Source organism: Prionailurus viverrinus, chromosome B3, assembly GCF_022837055.1.
Source record: "Prionailurus viverrinus isolate Anna chromosome B3, UM_Priviv_1.0, whole genome shotgun sequence".
Classification (NCBI taxonomy): Eukaryota; Metazoa; Chordata; class Mammalia; order Carnivora; family Felidae; genus Prionailurus; species Prionailurus viverrinus.
The window spans coordinates 40360651-40381923 of NC_062566.1; the positions used below are offsets into that span (position 1 = coordinate 40360651).

The 21273-nt window shown below is 41.2% G+C and overlaps 1 long non-coding RNA gene across 1 annotated transcript in view; it reads left to right on the forward strand.

Annotated features, from left to right (window-relative positions):
• LOC125168858 (uncharacterized) overlaps positions 1–21273 on the forward strand; it is a 70907-nt gene that overhangs the window by 8822 nt on the left and 40812 nt on the right. Inside the window, exon 3 of the long non-coding RNA XR_007153325.1 lies at positions 7641–7941. This is a non-coding gene — a long non-coding RNA (uncharacterized LOC125168858). The remainder of the gene's footprint in view (positions 1–7640; positions 7942–21273) is intronic.

The window sequence follows — 21273 nt, forward strand, 5'->3', positions numbered from 1 at the left end:
GATTCTGGAAATGGGTAATCCATTTTGAGATTGTAATTAATTGAATGTTGGCTAATAGAGCTTCTGTTGCATATCTTTCACAAAGCAAAATGTAGAACCCATACTCATTCATTCAATAATCATGAAGTTCTATTTGCCAAATGCAGTGTGGGGTATGAATCAGGTGTTTAACCTCAGGGGAGTTTAATCTAATTGATCACAGATGGCAAATATACAACGTGAACGCTCCCGTTTCTGTTTCTGGTGCTCATGACTGACAATACCAGCTGATCACAGAACTCCTTTGATGCATGGAGATCTGGTCTCAGAGTCTTTGTCATTACAAAGCTTCAGGTCACTACTAGTGATTCAAAGCTGCTCACTTGTTGAAACCTACTTGCCACCCTCAGTGCTAAATGAACACTTTCTAACTCCTCAGAGCTGGAGAGAACATAGTGGTATATCCAGTAAGGCCAGAGCAAATGGCCAGACCAAGATAAGTATAAATCCACTTCGATTTACTCTTTTAGCCCTTCCATGTATTTCAATTATATGGAAGAGCATCTTTTGTTAAAATACTTGAAGCTTGGTTTTGATCAGTTGTATCCAAATTCAGTAATAGGGCAAATACAAAATCTCATTAACAGGTATTAACTACATAAAAACTATTGGGTGGTCACCTTAACAAAAACTAGAGGTATACATTTAGGGCTGCTTATGATCTATGAGAATTTTAGTTTTATGAGTCAGTCTCTATAAATGTCGGGCTAAATCACCTTTAGTTGTAAACATTCTGACTAAAGTGTACCAACTGGTGTGGGTGGCAGACAGGATGGATTCAAGTAAGAGTTCATGTTCCCTTTGCATCCAGAAGTTGCATTCTGGAGATCTTTTTTGTTGGGTTTTAGCTTTTGTCTCTCAAAGTGGGCAGTGTTGGTCATATCCGAGGAAATAGTTCAGACCAACCTTGACAATTAAGAATATTTTTCCACTAACTGAAAATTCTACTGGTCAAGGCAACAGAGGATGAAAAAAAGCCGGTGTTTCACACAGACCACAGACGAAGCAAACCAACCATGTGGTGCATGTCTGCGACTAACCCCATCACCATCCTGGCCTGCAGTAATGGAACCAGAGGCACCAGAACAAGGCAGTGAGACCCTCTCCAACTCTACCTGCCAGATCATCACTGTAGCATTTTGTCCAGCTGTAGGTTTCCACCTTTAAAAATCTGGAGGCTGGGGCACCTGAGTGGCTCAGTCGGTTGAGCGTCTGACTTCAGCTCAGGTCATGCTCTCATGGTCTGTGAGTTCGAGCCCCGCGTCGGGCTCTGTGCTGTCAGTTCAGAGCCTGGAGCCTGCTTCGGATTCTGTGTCTCCCTCTCTCTCTGCCCCTCCCCTGCTCATGCTCTGTCTCTCTCTCTCTGTCAAAAATAAATTAACATTTAAAAAAAAAAAGCTGGAGGCTGCTCCGGATAATAAAATACCTGCAAACCATGTCCTAAGAAAGCCTGATAAGGGACCAGAGAGGCTCCTTATGGTAGCAGATCCAGATTGGGGGGGGGGGGGGGGGTGTGGGGGGCTAAGTTTGTACAATTTTGAGAGGAGGAGGTCTTTAAGAAAAAGCATACAGGGGTGCCTGAGTGGCTCAGTCAGTTAAGTGTCCGACTCTTGGTTTTGGCTCATGTCATAATCTCACAGTTTATGGGATTGAGCCCCAGGTAGGGCTCTGTGCTGAACAGCGTGGAGCCTGCCTGGGATTCTCTCTCTCTCCCTCTCTCTCTCTCTCTCTCTGCTCTTCCCCCACTCATGCTCTCTCTGTCTCTCTCAAAATAAATCAACTTTAAAAAAAGACTACAAAATTACAAATACACAATTAGATATGAATTGGAATATTTATTTTGAATGAGGATCACAACAAATTACTGGAGCTTGGAGATTCAGGTCCCTTTTTTCTGAGAGCTCCAGAAATATTTAAGTAGAAATGCTTTCTGGTGGAACCCTGGCTTCCCCTTCCCTCCTAGGACCCTCTTGTAACTCTCAGTGCTTGCCGCATCTTGTGCTGGTGAGGGGCCCTGATGTCTGAATTTTGGGAGCTTCACAGTTAATCCACCTCTAATTGTACTTGGGGGGGTGGGGTGGGGGTGAGCCAGTGGATTCCTACTTTTCTAAAGCTGGTTTGAATTGGACACAAGGCAGTGATTCATTAAGAGCTAAAACCCATTCCAGAGACTGAACTTCCCTAACCTTTTTTTGGATAAACACCTCCTAACTCTATATGCACGCAGGTTGGGGAGGAAGCCTTTGAAGACTGATGGGGAAGATGCCACTAGCTGTGTCCACCACTTCAGGGACCATGGAGTTGCTCCTCTTGTGGTCCTGGAGACAGAAATTGGGCCCAAGTGAGTAAGTGCAGCAAGGAGAATTTGGGCAGCAGTGTAAGAACGCTGACAACCAGAAATGTCCATCCATGGAATTAGCTTCCCTGCCATGAGAGGAGGGAAAGCAGAAACGGAATCATTACCTTTCAGAGTCCTGTAGCCTGCGTCCCTTCATCAGGGGTAGAGTTTGGTCTGGAATTTGATCCCTAAGGTCCTTTAAACTCCCAGGTTCCGTGTCATTCCATTGTGGTCATCTGTTCTTTTTTCCTGCCCTATTTTTATTTATCCTTTTTCTCGGGCCCCCCTTTCCACTGTCTGCCAACGCGGTTTGCCCCACTGTGGGCTCATGCTGTCCTCCTCTCCAGCCCCTGGGTAGACCTGGGTTCTAATTCTGACCACCGTAACTAATCCATAGTGGTACCTGACTCGAGTTAGTTTGATGAGAGGGGTCTCGGGACTTTGGTGGTTCTATTAGGAATAGAAGAGCTCTGTTTCGCGGAGTTGTTGAGCCAGAAGATACAGGCCTGGGACTGCGGGTGGCCATCTTGCCCTCTTGAGAGAGATGCCCTGAAAAGGAAGCCGGGAGATGTCAAGATGAGTATTTGCTGGCACTGTTTGGGAACCCGAACTGAGCCAGGCCTGAGGTTAGACCCCCTGGCCTTTGAGCCAGCGGTTTCCCACTTTTCTCAGGCTGGTTTGAATTCAGCATGACTCAGAGATTAAGACCTAAAATCCATTCCACAGACCTAAAACTTCCCTAACCTTTTTAGATAAACACCTTCTAGCTCTTTATTTTTCCAAGGAGATTATGGCTGGTCTTGTTTATACTACTTTAGGTAGTATAAACACTTCATAGAAGGGTTGTGTTATGTGGTTTGTTAGCATTTTGAATTTTTAGCCCATTTTTGGCATTACAGTACTATTATAAATTAGGCTTCTGGTGTGCAGCTTTCACTCACATGACATTCATAATAGAGTTTCATATTTTTGGATGTAGGTGATCACACTTTCCCACCTAGAAGACTAAGGTGATGTATATGTTTACCTTTGGGAAGAAGGTGGAGAATTTTGCTATGGCAGGTATGCCTAGGCTTTTTCATCTTGGTCCCTGATACGAGATTTATGTTCCCACTCACAGAATATGACAAGCTAATAAATTAGACTTGCTGACAACCCTTCAATGAAGAAACTATTTTTCTGCAGTTAACAGTCCTTTTTAGATCTTAATAAGCTTACTTAGTGTTAATCATCTTGTCATTGGCAAAACGGTCTCCCAAAGAATGGGAACTCTAATGAAGACGAGCCATATTAAAAATGCTTTTCTTCTCAGGCACAAGTCTTTAAGTGAAACACATACATGAAATCAGCACACCATACAGGCAGTCCTTACTTTGCATGGTAGTGCCGAAGTGTAAAAATGACTGAGCAAGTCACCCTGAATAACGGTGACAAAAAATGACAGTTGTTTTCGTGACCTTTAAACTTTTTTGTCAAAACATTTAAAACCTGTCTTACTGTTGACTGCAAATGTATAAGGAGAATTAGTAAAACTAATACTTAGTGCATTGTGATTTAAAACATTAGAAACACTGCGCATCAAGCTGTTTACTTGGTAACGAACTAATCAGAAGTAGTTCAAACAGGGGCGCCTGGGGGACTCAGTTGGTTAAGCATCTGACCGGCTCAGGTTATGATCTCAAAGTTTGTGGGTTTGAGCCCCGTGTCAGGCTCTGTGCTGACACCTCGGAGCCTGGAGCCTGCTTCAGATTCTGTGTCTCCCTCTCTCTCTGCCCCTCCCCTGCTCATACTCTGTCTGTCTGTCTCTCTCTCTCTCAAAGATAGATAAACATAATTTTTGTTTTTAAGGTGAGTTCCAACAGTGCTTGCTTGCTTTTCATCATCTAATTCATGATGGAGAACAAGCATCTTTTCTGTGCCCTGGTGAGTAGTTACACTTCCTTCTAAGTTTGGGTCAGCTTCCAACATTTTATCCTTTGCACTTTTAATGGTGTGGAAAATCTCTAAGGGCCCCTTTAATGTAAAACTTTTGCTGGCATCACTTCCTCTGGGACTTCATCCTTTTCATCATAAACAAAATGGGTGGGGTGTCTGTCGAAATCCTGCCTATAAATCAAGTCTAGGATTCTGTCAGCATTGAATAAACAGACCTACTTAGGCTCCATGGAGAGTCATTTTGAAACCTGGGTCCTGGACCCAACTCAGTGTTAGAAATGATAGCGCTTTCCTGTATTTTCAATATCTCTTACTTAGATCATGCTTTCATTTTTTTAATGCTCTCATGTTCCTCATTACTCTCTGAGTTAGGGCTCGGCAGAAACAATTATCCCCACTTTAGAGAGAAAGGAAATGAGGCCCCAAATAATGAGACAGTGGCAGCAATTAGGATGTTCAGCAGCCCCATTTCCTCTTCTTGGGCACAGAGCTAAACTACGTTTCCCAGCTCCTTATAAGTAGGTGGAGCCACGTGACTAGTTCTCACCAAATGAATGTGAGGGGAGGAATGTGTCATTTATGGGTTGGAACAATTAAAAGAGGGTGAGACTTCTCCATGCCTTCCTTCCTCCCTCTTCTACAGTGACCTTGGAGACCATTTGTGAGGATAGTAGAACTACAGCAGAAAGAGCCTGGGTCCCCGAGTCACCTGTTGGAGGAAATCTGTCCATCCTGCTTTGAACTTTGGCATATGTGACAAGGCCTTGTTTGTCATGTTAAGCCACGGAGATGCTATACTTTTTATCGTAACAGTTTGCCCTGACTAATGCGGAAGCTGTTGAGTGATCCGCTCAAAGTCACACGGCTTGTCATTAACAAAGGCGGGTCATGAAAACAAGCCTCCCAGATCATGTGTGTATAAAGGTTTGACTATGCTAGTGGTCTAAGGAGTGGACAGACTTTGTGAAGAGGTGCTTCGAAGTTAGCGAGCGAAATAAATACAGGCCCTTCTTTTCTAAACCCACCCATCTAGGGCTCCTCATTGTGACTATTCTTGGTGGGTGGTGAATGTATCCTTTGTATTTGCTCCACATCAAGAGATCACTACAACTACATTGTAAATTAGCAAAGATACTTAAGGTCTGTTGGGTTTTCTCTGTCCATAGGAAGAAAGTCAGGTCTTAAAAACAAACAAACACAGAAAATGCAATACAAAGCCCAACACAATAAACTTTGTTATTATAGCCAGCCTGGCACAGTCTTCTAGATGGCGTCTCAGGGCTACTTTTAGAAAGCACTTCTACGTGGATCTTGTTCTGTTTCGTAGGGATGAAGTATGGACTCTCCGTCCTTCAGTGCAGTAGAGGAAGGAAAAGAAAGATGCCATTTCAGAAAGGAAGAGTCGTCATGAGAGTACTGCTCCTCATCGTTTTTATTTTTCAACATCAGCTCTTGGTTTATACTGGGCCTTATAAAACTAGGGAAATGAGAGAACTGATTCAACCAGGATATTAATTTCTCACAGAAGAAAAATGAGAAATTTGGAGACGCTACATTATTTAGCATGCCACAAATAGCATTAAATAAGTGATAGGTTCAGTGCAGTCAGAGGCAGCTTTCGAAAAATATCTGTCAAGGACCATGGTAGGTTGCACGATGGGAAAGTTGGTCTTTGAGAAGGTCATGTTTATTGCCTGACACTTGGCTTGCTCACCATCAGCGTGATCAAGCATAAGACAGGGCACACTCAGTATCAAGTGGTTTGTCCTCTCTAGGACCTCTTCTTAATTATCTGAAGTGTTGACAGGTCAGTAAAATTTGTTTGGAAAGTCTAGAGATGTTTTCCCAAATGTTGCAGAGTTCTTCCTCTGCCCTCTTTTGCTAGCTCTCCTTTTTTGTAGTTTCTACCTTAGAGACCAGCATCATGGTCATCAAGAGTAAGAATATTTTAAAGAGTTGTTCAAAGCACTTTCAGAAGCATTCATAACAAGTTTGCTAAGCGAACAGTCAACTTTTAATCCCTATCTCTTCAACCACTTCCCCCGCCGTTTAAAAATTTTGTATTATATATTGAATACCTACATACATATATTTGTATCGATTGTGTAAGTTATAAAGAACAACATTAGAGCGAACACCCATTTGTAAACATTACCAGTGTCCTCACAAGTCCCATAGGCCTGTTCCTACTGCCATCCACCTCCCTCCCCACAGAAGAAACTGTTATCCTCAATTTGTTCTTATTATTCCCTATGTATGTACCCCAAAATTTATATGTATGTTTCCCTAAATCATATAATTATATAGTTTGCCTTTGCACACTCTTGTATTTAGTATTTTGTAATTATATTATATTGTAATTATATTGTATAACTCTTTTGCTTCCTCTCCTCCATTCTTTTATGTACCTGAAATTCAACCTGTGGGTGCATATAGCTACTAGATTCGTTTGCATTGTATGAATTTGCCATAATTTATGTATCCATTCTACTATTGATGCATATTTGGGCAGTTTCTTTTCTTTATTTAAAGCAGTACAGCTATAAATTCTGCTATACGTGTCTCACACACAGGCAAGAGATGCCCTGGAGCAGTAGATCTGAAACTTCAGTGTGCATTTGCATTGCCTGGAGCACTACAAAAACCCGCAGACTTTATCCCCAAGGATACTGATCAAGAATCCTTCTGGGGCGCCTGGATGACTCAGTTGGTTGAGTGTCTGACTCTTGATTTTGGCTCAGGTCATGATCTCACGGTTTGCGAGATCAAGCCCCATCTCTGGCTCTGTGCTCACAACATAGAGCCTGCTTGGGATTCTCTCTTTTCTCTCTCTGTGCCCCGCCCCCCTCAAAATAAACATTAAAAAAAAAAAATAGAATCCTTCTGTGGAGGCCAGGCATCTGCATCTTTACAAACTCTCCATTGATTCTAAGACACACGATCCACTGACTTTCCCTTTGAGAACCACTGTTCGATGTACAAACCTAGGGTTAGAATGCCACATCATAGAAGATGTGTATGTGTAACTACTTTGAAATTCAAAATTGGCTTCTATAAGTGGTTATGCCTCTGAAACTCTGTAAGTTTCCATTGTTTCACATCCTTTTCACATCCATGCCAGCATCTCAACATTTTTCATGTTTGCTAATCCTGTGGGTATAAAGTGGATTTCATTGTGGTTTTTATTTATATTTCTAATTACTCATGAGATTACGCATCAACTCATATTGTTGTTTCATTTGCCATTCTTGTGTCTGTTTTTCTAAAGGACTTTAAAAAACTTGTTCCTAATTTTCTGTCAGCTTAGCGTTTTCTTCTTGATTTCTAGGACCGATTTCTCGTGTTGGCCAGAGATGGGATGGAAGAGATGGCAGAAGAGGTGAGGCATGAGGAGGACTCCCGCCACCATTGCTGGCTTTGAAGATGAAGAGGCCCACAAGCCAAAGAGTGTGGTGTGGCTTTTAGAAGCTGAGGACAACACTAGCCCAACAGCCAGCAAGGAAATGGGGGCCTCAGTCCTGTAAATGCATGGACCTAAATTCTGCCGACAGCCTGCATGAGCCAGCGATTACGTTCTCCCCCAGAGCCTTCAGGAAGGAAAGCAGTCCTGCCACCGTGGTTTTAGCCTGGTAAGACCCATGTGTACTCTGAACCTATAAAGCTGTGAGTTATTAAATTGTGTTGTTGTAAGCTGCTAAGTTTAGTTTGTGTTAATTTGTTATGACAGCAATGGAAAACGAATACAAAAAGAATGGGAGCTTTCCAGTTGGGTACAGTGTTTCATATTTATCCACCAGGTGAAGTTTCTTAATGATGCTTAGATCTACTGCACTCTTGCCAATTATCTGTCTTATGAAAAACAGAGAAAGGTACAGGTGGGATTTTTTTCAGTTTCTCTATGTAGCTCCGTCAGTTTTTGCTGTACACATTTTAAAGCTATGTTACTATATGTTATATTATTGTTATAGCTCTATAAATTGTTACAGTTATTCATAATTGTTACATTTTTAATCCTTTTTGAAAATGTTTGTCCTTTAACTGGATAGTCTTATAAATTTATCGAGATTAGTGAGATGTTTGGGTTCATTTGTCCTCCCTAATTTTAGGTTTTTCATTTGTCCTTCATATTGTGTTTATCTTTTTTCTCCTTTCTTGCCTTTCTTTTAGGTTTGATCATGTTTATCTTTCCGTCATTCTCTTTTTACTGTCACCAAAGTTGGGAATTTTATGCTCTGTTGCTATACTTTCACTGATTTCCTTAAACATATAAGTAGGTAATGTTTTCAAATACAAAGCTAATATTTTACCCTTCTCAAAACAGTATAAGGAACTTAGAACATTTCTTTTTTTTTTTACTTATTTGTGTGTTTGTTTATTTATTTATTTATGAAGGTGTGCGTGCACAGGGTAGGGGCAGAGACAGGGAGACAGAGGATCCAAAGCAGGCTCTGCCCGGACAGCACAGAGCCTGATGTGGGGCTTCAGCTAGTGAACTGAGATCCTGACGTGAGCCAAAGGCAGACACTTAACCGAATGAGCCCCTCAGGCACCCTGGAACTTAGAACATTTTAAAGTGATCATTCCCATCCTAACTTATTGGCTGTTTTCTTCCTATAAGTTAAATCTCATTTTTTAGGAGTCTCACAAATCGGATAATTGTTGTTTTATAAAGAAAATTTTCATTTACTTTTATCTATGTATTTATCAGTTTCTTTGCTTACATTTTCTCCTTGAATATCAAATTTTCATTTGGCGATCATTTTTCCTCTGCCTGAGGAATATCACTTAGAATTTCCTTTCATGCTGGTACTTTGGTAGCAAACTGATTTTGTTCCTCTGACAGTATCTTTACTCTGCTCCCGGAAGATAATTTTATTAGGTACAGAATTCTGTTTTAGCAATTCTCTTTTTCCTCTCAGAACAATAGGTCATTTCCTTGTCTCATGGATTGTGTTGTGGCTGTTGAAAAATCAGCTGCAGGCCAAGCGACGTTCCTTTGAGGATGAACTCTTTTTTCCATAGCTGGTTTTAATATCATCTCCTTTTCCTGGGTGTTTTGAGATTTTATTTTCTTGTCCACAGGTGAATTTCTCCTTATTTATCCTGCTTGAGATGTTTTGGGTCTTGGAGTTGAAGGTTGGAGTTTTTTGTCATTTCTGGAAATTTTTCATCCATTGTCTTCTAAATCTGTCTTACGTTTTCTCTCACTTCTTTCTTTAACTCTGATGATGCATATGTATTCCGTATTATTTTCATGTCATCTCAATTATTTTTGATCCACATGGCATTGTGGATAATTTCTTACCTCTGTCATTTGGCTAGTTTTCTCTTTAGCTTTATCTGTTCTGTCTACTGAGTGTTTTTATTCTAGTTATTCAGTACTTTATTTCTAGATATTCCCTTTGTTTCTTTTTCACATCTGCTATATCATTTTTAAAGTTCCATGTCCTTTATTCATATTAAATATATTAAAATATAATTATTTTTATTTTGCATCTAAAATTCCAGTATTCTCCTGATTGACATTTCTGTTAGCTGTCATCTGTAGTATCTTGCTTCTTTACTGATGATGATGATGATGATGATGATTATATCATTATTTTACTGTGAACTGAGTTTTCATGGATATCTTGAAAGCCTTGGTTCCAAGCATGTACTTCTATAGAGGGTTTAACATTTGCTTCATCCAGTTTCCTTATCCCATGTTAAACTAAATTTTTGGCCTGATCCTTATCAGAATATTCTGAAAGTGTGATTTGGGTTGCAAATCCTTGTATGGGCTTATTTGTGGTTATGAAAAGTTTTGTTCCCCCTCTTTCCATTGCCAAGGTCAGGAAATGTAATTTTCTTTTTAGTCCCCCTTTGCAGGTTTACTGTTCTAGTTCATTGTCTCTCTAATGCTATAACTCTTAAGGATCCCAGATTTATGCAGGGCTTTCCTATTAGACTGTTGATCTTGGGTAGGCTATGTTTTATCTTCTGTCTCCCTTTTCCTATACAATAGTCAAAATGGAAGCTCAAAGTCACCAGATTCCATCAGAAGCTCTCCAGAATGAAAGCTGACATCATTGCTATACAAACTCCCACTTCACTATATTTTTGTCATCTGAGGATTCCTCACTTTATTTCCAGCTCAACAGTGCATTTCTAAAGGAGGTTTTCTATAATTTATACAGGGAGATCTATTTGGGGTTTCTAGTCTACCATATCATTGGTGGGAAATTTCCTCAAAAAAAACCCACTATATTCATTTACCTACTGAAGATTTATTGCTAAGCACCCGGCATCTAAAGAATAATAAAAGCGAGTCCCTGCTTTGAAAGAGATGGCAGTCTTGGGGGCTGGCTTCTCTGGGATTTCTTCTGAGAATTAATAACGTTTTTTGCATTTGATTTATGTGAGAACACATAACCAGTTTTTTCTCAAAAGAGAGTCTAATAGCTACATAATATGAATGCATAAATGTTAGTTGAACAAATGCACAAATTAAATATTAATTGATTACTGAAACAAGCTAGTGTTAGTTGTGTCACACGAAAAGTCTTTTTTCCTGAGCCTAATGCAGCACAGGAAAGACAGAGGAGAAGCCTTGCCCAAGAGACTGTAGGGGGGCCGTGCTTGCAACCCCTGCAGCATTTCTGCTTTGTTTTGTTTCTCTCCGATAGGTTTTGCTAGTTGTCTGTGGCATAGTCCTAATGAGAACTGAGAGGCATCAGTACCTAACATATGTTGGACTGTTCCAGTTGGATCTAATCCATCATGTTCAGTAACAGCTCCTTCAGCCTCCTAATCGCTCCCCGACTCTTCACTTCTCCACCAAGTGAAGATAACATCTCATGACAGGCAGGCAACACTGTGGCAGGGGGCTGAGGGGAAGATAAACCTTAGCATTTCTGACTCCCGCATAGAAGTACAGGTGGCAGTTAATTTCCATACAATTTCTTCTCATGTGGAAACATTTTAAATTTAAGCCTTGATGATTCTGATAGATAGGAGTTGTTGGGAGGGCGTGATGAATAATTAATCTAATACAATGGTAACCAGCAAAATTAATATTTTATAGCACTGTAAAGCCATGTAGAACCATCCTGTGGCTGATGGGTAACTTGGGTTGGGCACAACTTGAAACCCTTCCTCACGGAAACAAGAGATTCTTCCTTTATCTCAAACATAATTATCCATTTAAATGTCATGGGTCAATTTATTAACACTCTATTCATTGGGGTATAACCTTTATTAGGCTTTATTGCTACCAGAAATTATATCCTACACAAATACAATAGAGATTTAAATGTTCTGGAGAATGAGCTGATGGTTCCTGCCTTTATGGTGTCGCTCAGTAATGGACCTTGACCAGCAGAAGATTTGATAAGTATAAAATATTACTGCTTGATGCTAATTTGGTTCCTTTTTAATGACTGATAATCCTTGTCGATTTAGTGTGATGGTCACAATCCAGTACTGTTTCCCACCCTGGATGTGATTGTAACGGGAGCCATTAAGTGTGTGTCTGCATAATAAAATTAGTCAGGGAACTACGTACATTGTTTCCAGGCCTTTGGATTTCCATTATAGTAGTGAGGCTTGTTGAAGTGAAAAGTCTGCCATCAGCTCCACCAAGTCCCTGGCTCTGTGGACGATATGCAAAGGACTGATGATGATTTCTGTTAAGAAGTCCTCGAAGATTCATCATATATAAATAGGAGCTGTAGATTTTGAGCTAGGAGAGATGGTCTGGTCACTGATTTGCCTAACAAAGCTTTACACAGCTCCAAAGCTTAAATACATAATCAGTCTTTCCCAGCTAAAATTTTAAAGGGAGAAGCCTGTCTCTGGTTTGGAGATTTATCGTTCCTTTGGAAGGTTGCTGTATTAGAGAAGTTGGAATTGCTTGACATCTTCGAAAATAATTTAAATGTATGATCTGATCCTACTGCCCCCTTGTAAGGATTTCTGAGGCTTGAGGGGAAGGCAGAAATAAGGACCTCATCACTATGTAAAGGCGCTGAAATAAATAAGTGCATCTGCCCCATTCCCCTTCCTGGTCCCCCAGCTTATTTGGGATCAAGTTCAGATTCCTTTCTTCTAAAGCTGCTCTGAGGTAAGTGCCTGGGAACTACCTCCCTACGCCTGGAGGCAGCCAGAGAAAAAGTAGAGACTTTGTGCCAGAGAAGGACCTGTTTTGCTTATGAATTAAGTAGCCCTCGTTTTAACCAGCAAGAAATTTCTATTCCGAATGTTCAGAAAGTCTGGACTGAGAGCTAGAAGGTAATCGAATGTAAAGGCAACATCAGGACCTTCCTAGCAGTGGACTTGTTGATGATATTATTATGTGGCATTAGCGAAAGGTTTTTTTGTTTACTAAGCCCTCTGGAGTCATTAAAACTTGGGTTATTAGAAATGAGAATACTTGTTCAGCATTAGAATATAGAGCAAGCCACCATTCATTTTTTAACACTAAGTGTTAGAGTAAACCAACAGTTCATGGTTTAAAAAAGAAAAAAATAAATTAAAAACAAACAGAAAAGATAATGTCTGTATAGTAAGTATCTGTTATCATCTCTCCTCTGCAGGGCTGCTTTTTGATTACAGAATATTAAGCAGATCAGAAAATGAGGTTTGTTCCATGAAAGATTGGAGCGCCGTGGCCCTGGCCATGGCCTTTGTCCGTCTGGAAGCTCCATTCTTCCCAGCTGTATTCCAGCCTCTTGCTCTCCCCTTTGACCAGCGTTGTCTCCCTAGACGGAGCTATGAGCTTCTGCCCCCAGCCAACGGCCTCTAGAAAGTAGCAATACTGCATGGGCTTTTGAAGAGTACTGTAGGAGGTAACCCAAGAGCAGCCTGTCCCTTCTCTGTCCCATCCAGAGACAGGTGGTGGCAGACCCATGGGGACGATGGGCATTTCTGTGGGGCTTGAAGAGTATACATTTTCCCAAAGCCAGAGTAAATTGCAAGGGTGGCCTTAGTTTCCAAAGACCATGTCATGTCTCTTAGATTTCTTGTGTTGGTGATAACAAAGGCTAGATTTTTTTTTCTTTTGAAACATAGCTCATCATTTGCCACCTTGATGTCTGCCACTATTGTTTTTTGTTTGTCTGTCTCTAGATTACAGACCCCTTCAGAAGAATGTCTTACTTTCTTCTGTGTCTTCAGCTTCTAGTACAGTACCTAATCATGGTTAAGCATGCAGTAAATATTTGTTGACTGATCAGTTGCTTTCTCCAACCTCTCTAACTGTGAAACCTGCCATCCTTAGAATCCCAGATCAAGTCCTCCATAAAGTCTTCTCAGATAATTTCATACTGTAGCAATCCCTCAGAATGCACAGCACTTAATGTATACCACGCTCTTTAGAAAGTTGGTCAGGAAATTACGTACAGATCCACAGTATTGGTGTTTTATATTGCAACTTAAAGTTTTGTGGAGGTAGATGTCTCATCTCTAACTAGCTTTCAAAATTTTTGAGAAGTCCATTAGCATTTTGTGGTGTCCCACAGTATAGTGCTCTCTTACACCAGTGCTCAGAGCATTACAAATGCCTAGCCCACTACCTCTTATATTATAAATATGCACTCATTATGTACTGATTGATGAAGGAATTGATGCTGGGAAATCTTATGAAGACACCATTCAGTATATGGCAACCATTCATTGCCCATTATGTGTATACCCACACACACATACGCATACCCTTCCTTCTAGGGGATCTGCCCCACCTTCCGTCCTCAGTGCTTCATTAGTCATTTTTCAGTGTGACTGTACCCTTCTTGGCATGGCTGACTAGGCCAGAGCAGTCACATAATTCTAGGTTAGCCCATCACTGGGCAAGTCCATGATCAAAATGATGAGTCAGAATAATCAGTTCTCTGACCATCAGTATGGGAAATGAGAGTCCAAAGTGGGTGTCAGTGGGTATTAAATCTGAAGATGTTTTCAAGAAGTCACAGCATGTAGAGAGAAGGTAGGTGGGGGGCTGGGTTAAATGGGTGATGCGCTTAATTAAGGAGGGCACTTTTCGGGATGAGCACTGGGTGTCATGTGTCAGATGTGAATCCCTGGGTTCTACTCCTGAAGCCGAGACTACACTGTATGTTACTAACTTGAATTTAAATAAAATTTAAAAAGAAGAAGTCACAGAGTGTAGAGTGGACTAGAAGAGCCATGACAGGCCGCATGCAGGCCAAAGTGATGAGAGGGCAGAAAACCCTAAGTAAGCAGCAAAAGCCAGTCAGTATGATAAGAAAAAAATGAAGCAGGGCTGTGGAAAGAAGCAGAGATGCTAAGGCAGCTGGCTACAAACAGATCCTTCAGAATCCTGTCAGTTTCAGTTTTAGTTCCAACTTAGTTCATGCATCTCTTTACTAGCACTTCCTTTGACCACCTCACCCTCATTGGTATGGCTGCCATCTAAACAAAAAACAAAAACCAAAACCAGAAACTAGGAGATGTTGGTGAGAATAGAGGAAAATTGGGACCTCGATGGCAATTCAAAATGGTACAGCCACTATGTCAGTTCCCCCCAAGTTAAATATAGAATTACTATATGATTCATCAATTCCACTTTTGGATTTGTATGTAAAAGAGGTGAGAGCAGAGAAAAAATATTCATACACCTGTGTTCATAGCAGCATTATTCACAATAGCCAAAGGTAGAAGCAGTCCAACTGTCCATCTACAGATGAATGGATCAGCAAAACGTGGCATATACGTACAATGAACATTACTCAGTTAAAAGAGAAGGAAACTGACGCAGGCTACAACCTTGAAGACATTCTGCGAGGTCACAAAAGGATGAATGCTATGTGATTCTACCTCTATGAGGTACCTAAAGTAGTTAAATTTATAGAGATGGAAAGTAGATTAGTGGTTGATAGGGGCCAGGGGAGTGATTGCTTAATGGGTATAGAGTCTTAGTTGGGAAAGAGGAGAAAATTCTGGAGATGGGTGGTGGTGATGGTTGTACAACAATGTCACTGTGCTTACTGCCACTGAACTGTATGCTTAAGGGGGTGAAGATGATAAACCTTATGGTATGTGTATTTTACCACAATTTTTTAAAGTCTTGATTTTAACTAAAAGTGCCGTTTTATAAACATGGATCATCCGTTTTCAAGACAAGGACAGAGACACACTCAAGCAAGTAATGTTGATGGCATGGGGGGATGGAGGGAGGGGATGTAGTAAGTGTCCAAGAGGAGGAGTCCAGGGCAGAAATGGTGGAGACAGGAGATGAACTCGAGGCAGCCTTAGCAGTGAAAGGTCGATGATCTTCCTTCTGGTGTCTTGCCATTACCTTCCCTCTCCTGTCCTTGGTCTCCACCTAGATGTGTTCGCTTGCCTCTTTTCTGTTGGCTTTTATTCCATCTTGAAGCTCAGCTCATTCATGGCTTCGGTTTGCTCATAATTTTGGCCCTTCATGGTCTGGAACGGCCACTGGTCTTTCCCTCCCCTAGACTGTAGAAATCGAGCATTAGAAGCACCAAGTATTTTAATTACACCTTGGTTAAAATTATAGTAGAATTCACTTGCCATTGCTCTGAATGATCCTTAATAAAGTACTTTAAGTGAGGAACTGGTTGACAAGAGATTCTGAGGATGCAAAGTACTGGGATACCCAATATCTTATGTTTAAAAATACAAGGACGAAGATTGGTCAGTATTTACATATCAATGCTCGTAAAATTTAAGCTAAATCCATACTGATTTTTAGGTTTTTTTGTCATTTTGGAAGTTTCAGTCTATATTTGTTTTAACTGAGAAGACCAAAGGACCTTCTTATAATGTTCAGAGGTTTGCTTTAGTAGTTCTGAGGAACACTGACTTGTAACCTTGAGGCTATAAATATTTGTTAGGAAAAACCACATTTATTAGAATGTTTGTTGTACAGAATTGAATTTGTTCACTTGAAGTTACAAACTATGTTTGCTCACCAAACCTGTGTAATTAACCACTGAATAAGACCTCATTCATTTAACTGTAATTAATTCAAAAAATATACATGGCTTTGCAAATTTCTCTAGAGTTAGGAACACTTTTAAAAGCATTTGCCCTTGCAAAAGTTATTTTGTGAGAAAACAAGTAACTATAGTAGACAGCCTTATGAAATGTTGTTCCCAGTGATCTTGGCTTCCCCTGTGTAGTACCCTTCCTTTGACTATGTTCTGGACCCTGTGACTTGCTTCTAATGAATACAATGTGGCAAAAGTGAAAAGCTGTTGTAATGGAATTTTTTGATATTCCAGTCCCCAGTTATTGAATCAGATACTAATCTAGGTGTTGCTGTGAAAGTATTAAATGTGATTAAAGTCCATCAGAAGTTGACTTCAAGTATAATCTGGGTAGATGAGATTCAATCAGTTGAAAGACCTTCAGCAGAGTGCTACTTCCCTGAAGAAGGACAAATTCAGCCTGTGGATTGCATCTCAGCCCACACCCAAGAGTCCAGACTGTCCAGCCTGACGTCCTGCCCTATGCCTCTTGCATAGCCAGCTCTCACAACCACATAGCCACTTGCTTATGACGAATCTCTTAACATGTATCTTCTACTGGTTCTGCTTGTCTGGTTGAACCCTGACGGACACAGATGCCACTTCAGAGATTAACTTATAAAGACTGACTTTCACCTTGCTCACATTCTGTCCATGGCCCCTCGCACATGCTTGCTCTGATGGAAAGGGCCAACGGCAAGAAACAGAGAGAGGTCTTCAGCCAAGAACCAGCAAGAAACTGAGGCCCTCAGTCCAACAGCCAGTGAAATGAATCCTGCCAACATTGAGTGAGCTGAGAAGTGGATCCTGCCCCAGATGAGCCTTGAGATGACTGTGGCCTCAGCCAACACCTTGACTGTAACCACACACTAGGCCCCAGCTAAGCCATGCCTGGGACCTGTGAGATAAAGTTGTTTATTGTTGTTTAAAGCCACTAAATTTGGGGGTAATTTGTTATGCTACAATAGATAACTAAGACAGATTGACTCCAACAAATTGATTTTAAAACACAGTGAAAAATCTCATACTTCTGGATGAATTTTAGCCACTGATGCCTTCTGATTTATTCCACATTTCCCAATTCATTATTCTATGATGGAAAAATCTAATGGGCCTAACGCACTCAAAGAGGGACCTAATAACAGACTACCTAATAGACCCAAACATAATCATTAGCTGTCTTTGGGTCAGGTGCCCATTGCTGGTCCAATTAGCTGTGGCCACGATGGAAAGTGTGGTTGGGACGCGGAGCTTTATAATTCAACCGAAAGCTGATGTTCTGTCAAAGCCGTGGGCAAGACAGTTTGTCTGGAAGAATTGATGAGCAGATCCAAAGTCATAATTTATGTGCCTAAGAGCCAGAATCACAGACTGTAAATATAACTAGTCACTGGTGATATTCAAAATATTTCATTAAGTGTATGGTAAGGGCACCAACCTTCCCAAATGATCGCTCAGCTGCTCAGAGTGGATGCCAGCCATGTGCCATCCTGGTGTTACAAATGAATATCAAGCCTAATATAACCCTCAAGTGCTTTCACATACATTTATTTTCTGGAAGTATTTAGACACCAGAAGTGCTGAAAGAGCAGAACACAGGTCTGTTGAGCAAATGAAATTTACAACATCAAAAGAAGAGACAAATATTAAATACCTGCACACACCTTGCAGGTCAGCTTTCAAACCATGACATAGTTCACTAAGACTTGAAGAGTCAGGACCAAGCTCTGAAAATTGTCTGGTGAGTCTTTGTGACAGGTCATAGAGATGACCACTTTATCATGGTCAAGATTATGTGGCTACTCATCCTTTCATAGTGTCTGTGGCATCTTCCAAAAATGGAACCCACACTGATGGACTCGATAATTCCATTGTTTAGCAAATAGCTGTGCTCTATTCATTTTATAGACAGGGACAGGGCTTTAGATTAGATTATTGTTTGGCAAATATTTACCTCCCCCTTCACCTTCAGTTTCCTGGGAAGAATATATTACCCTGACTCTTTGATGCTAAGCTTGGCTCTATGACTTGTTTTGGTTTCATAAGCAGGGTGTACTGCCCTGTCTCTTGACTTGGGCTTGGCCACCCATGTGATTTGTCAATGGGAAATGAGCTGGAGATACAAGACTTGAAACAAGTTGCATTTCACCATAGAAAGAAGGTGCCTTGGGTAACCTCTTGTTTAAGGACAGTGAGACACATGGAACAGAACTTGATCCAGCCTACAACTTCGTGATTGTCAATTTTATATAACTTGACTGGGCTAAGAGATGCTCAGACAGCTGGTATAACATTATTTCTGGGTGTGTCTTTGAGGATGTTTCTGGAAGATATTAGCATTTGAATCACTTAAACTGAGTAAAGAATATGCACCATCACCAATGTGGGCAGGTGTCCTCCAGTCCTCTGAGGACCCAAATAGAGCGAAACAGTGGAGGAAGGGTGAATTCAAACTCTCTCTTCTAGATCCAGAATGTCCACCTTCTCCTGCCCTCAATCATCAGAGCACCAGGTTCTCAGGTCTGAAGACTTGAGCTGAATTATACCACTGGCTTTCCTGGTTCTCCAGTTCTCAGACCACATATTATGGGACTTCTCAGCTCCTATAACCTCATGAGCCAATTCCCATAATAATTCTCTCATGAATCTACATATTTTCTGTCATTTCTCTTTCTCTGGAGGACCCTAATACAAGCTTAGAGCTAGATCAGTCAAAGCCCAAATGACCCACAGACATAGGAGAAATAAATGTTTTTTAATCAGTGCTTCTCCAGACAAGATTTCTGTTCGGCCTTTGCTAAGTGTATTCCTTCTGGCTGTCACAAGGTTATAATCATCTTTTTGGCCAGGATGATGTATTCAGCTGTGGCCTTGCCGTGTCACAGAGAAACTCCTCACAGATAAACAGGAGACAGTCACAAAGAAACCCCGCACCAGGCCTACCACGCACAGCAAGCTTCAAGTAACTGCTCCACAGATGTGCTCACAGAAGTTGAAGAGGCAGCTTACCAGATGTACAAAGCTGCAGATCAGAGGGGGTATAAAACAGTTAAACTTGCTTAAAGGCACAGTGTGTCACCATCTAACAGTTACGTGCATCCTAAGCCCCACTGAGGGGGAACACGCGCTGGCCTGTGCTCCTGGCTGTCGGCATGCCAGGAAGATTATAAAAATGCCACGCTGTGATATGTTGCCCTCCTGCCTGAGACGCTACTATTAAGCTGAGTATTTACTGCACCTATTCAGACAGGAGCAGCATTGCAGAGTGCTACCTGTCTGCTGGTTGGATAAATTAGGCGTGGGTGTCACAAGATTATAGCCGCCTATTGTTCTGTCTGCTGAAGGTGGGAAGAGATGAAAGTCCCTGGTCTGCCCTTGTAATGTTTCCTGTGAAATGCAGGAGGCAGCCTCTTTTCTTCCCAAGTTAATGGCCAAACAAGATCTGGGCTGACTATATTAGAGTTTGGGGCATAATTAAAAAGACAACACATGGCAAAGAGGAGGGAAAAGGCATTTATTTATAGCGGGAGCGCATAGATGGAAGGAAAGGGAGGGCAAAGCAAAGGGACCTGGGAAAATCAAATGCGCGTGCCACAGAAGGTGAGCTCCCATACTGCTGTGAGATCGGTGCTGTAATCGGAACAGAAACGCTTGGCAGTCAGTGCACAGATGATCCTCAATTTGTTCAACTCCTCTCAAAATATTTTTTAGACAAATTGTTTTGCCCTCGCATTTCCATGCTTATACGGAGCTATGAACTCTAAATTAGTGTTAACAGAAATTGACAAGCTCTGCTTTCAAAAATATCAGCCAGCCAGCCCTACAGGCTTAATTATGGAAGGAGAGAATGGTGGGTGCAAAAATCCGGTTTCAAAATTTTACCACATGCAATATAAATAAAAGATGATCTCATCCCCTAGTAACCTTACATATCAAAAAGAAAATAGGAAAGCGACGGTGCTGGCACTTAGACATATTTACCTTGCCTGAACAGTTTTGCTGTATTTTGACAAATCCAAAATTTGCAAGTTTTGGTTGTGGTGCAGAAGGGGTAGGAGCACTACTTTGTGCATCTGAGACATACGTTTAGGAAATCCCAAGAGTTAAAATAACACATACAGACGGTTTACATAGAGATGGTTTCTTCACATGTCACATCAGACTGTGGAGATTTATTCTTCAGCAGACGTCTGTTGAGTACCTACTATGTGCGAGCAATGTGTGTAAGTGCTTTTGTAAAAAGTGTCCTTTATAATGCCTTCTAGCAGGATTGGTATCCTTTGGATGTCCTGCGTTTTATGCCTATTTTTTCCTTTCTAATACCAAACCCTATGGTAGTGGGAATGGTATTATACTGGCTCTTTTTGAATGTCATGGTCTTATCAACACACAAACCAGGAACGTTCTTAGACCTCTGCCTCAATGCCTAGTTCCAGGGCCCAAACACCATTCGCCCAACTGGCTGCCATTAGAAGTTCCTCTGTGGCTCATTTATCATTTTGGACGTTGCATACTGCCACCGGATTAAGGTGACCATGTGATCTGATTTACCAAGAACATTCTCGACTTACTCCTGTTGTCCAGTGTAATTAATAAACAACCCTCCATAGCGTCCCAGTTTGGACAGTATTTTTTACCCTACATATGATGTGCTTTTATTCCTAATTAAGCTAGGAAGTGCTGGGGGCATCTGGGTGGCTCAGTTGGTTAAGGGACTGACGATGGCTCAGGTCATGGTCTTGTAGCCCGTGGGTTCAAGTCCCGCATCAGGCTCTGTGCTGACAGCTCAAGGCCTGGAGCCTGCTTCCAATTCTGTTTCCCTCTGTCACTGCCCCTCCCATGCTTACACTCTCTCTTTATCTTTGTCTTATAATAAATAGACATTAAAAATGTCGCACTCTATCTTATCTAATGTCTTATAATAAATAGACATTAAAAAAATTTTTTAAGCTAGGAAATGTTGAATGAATGTAT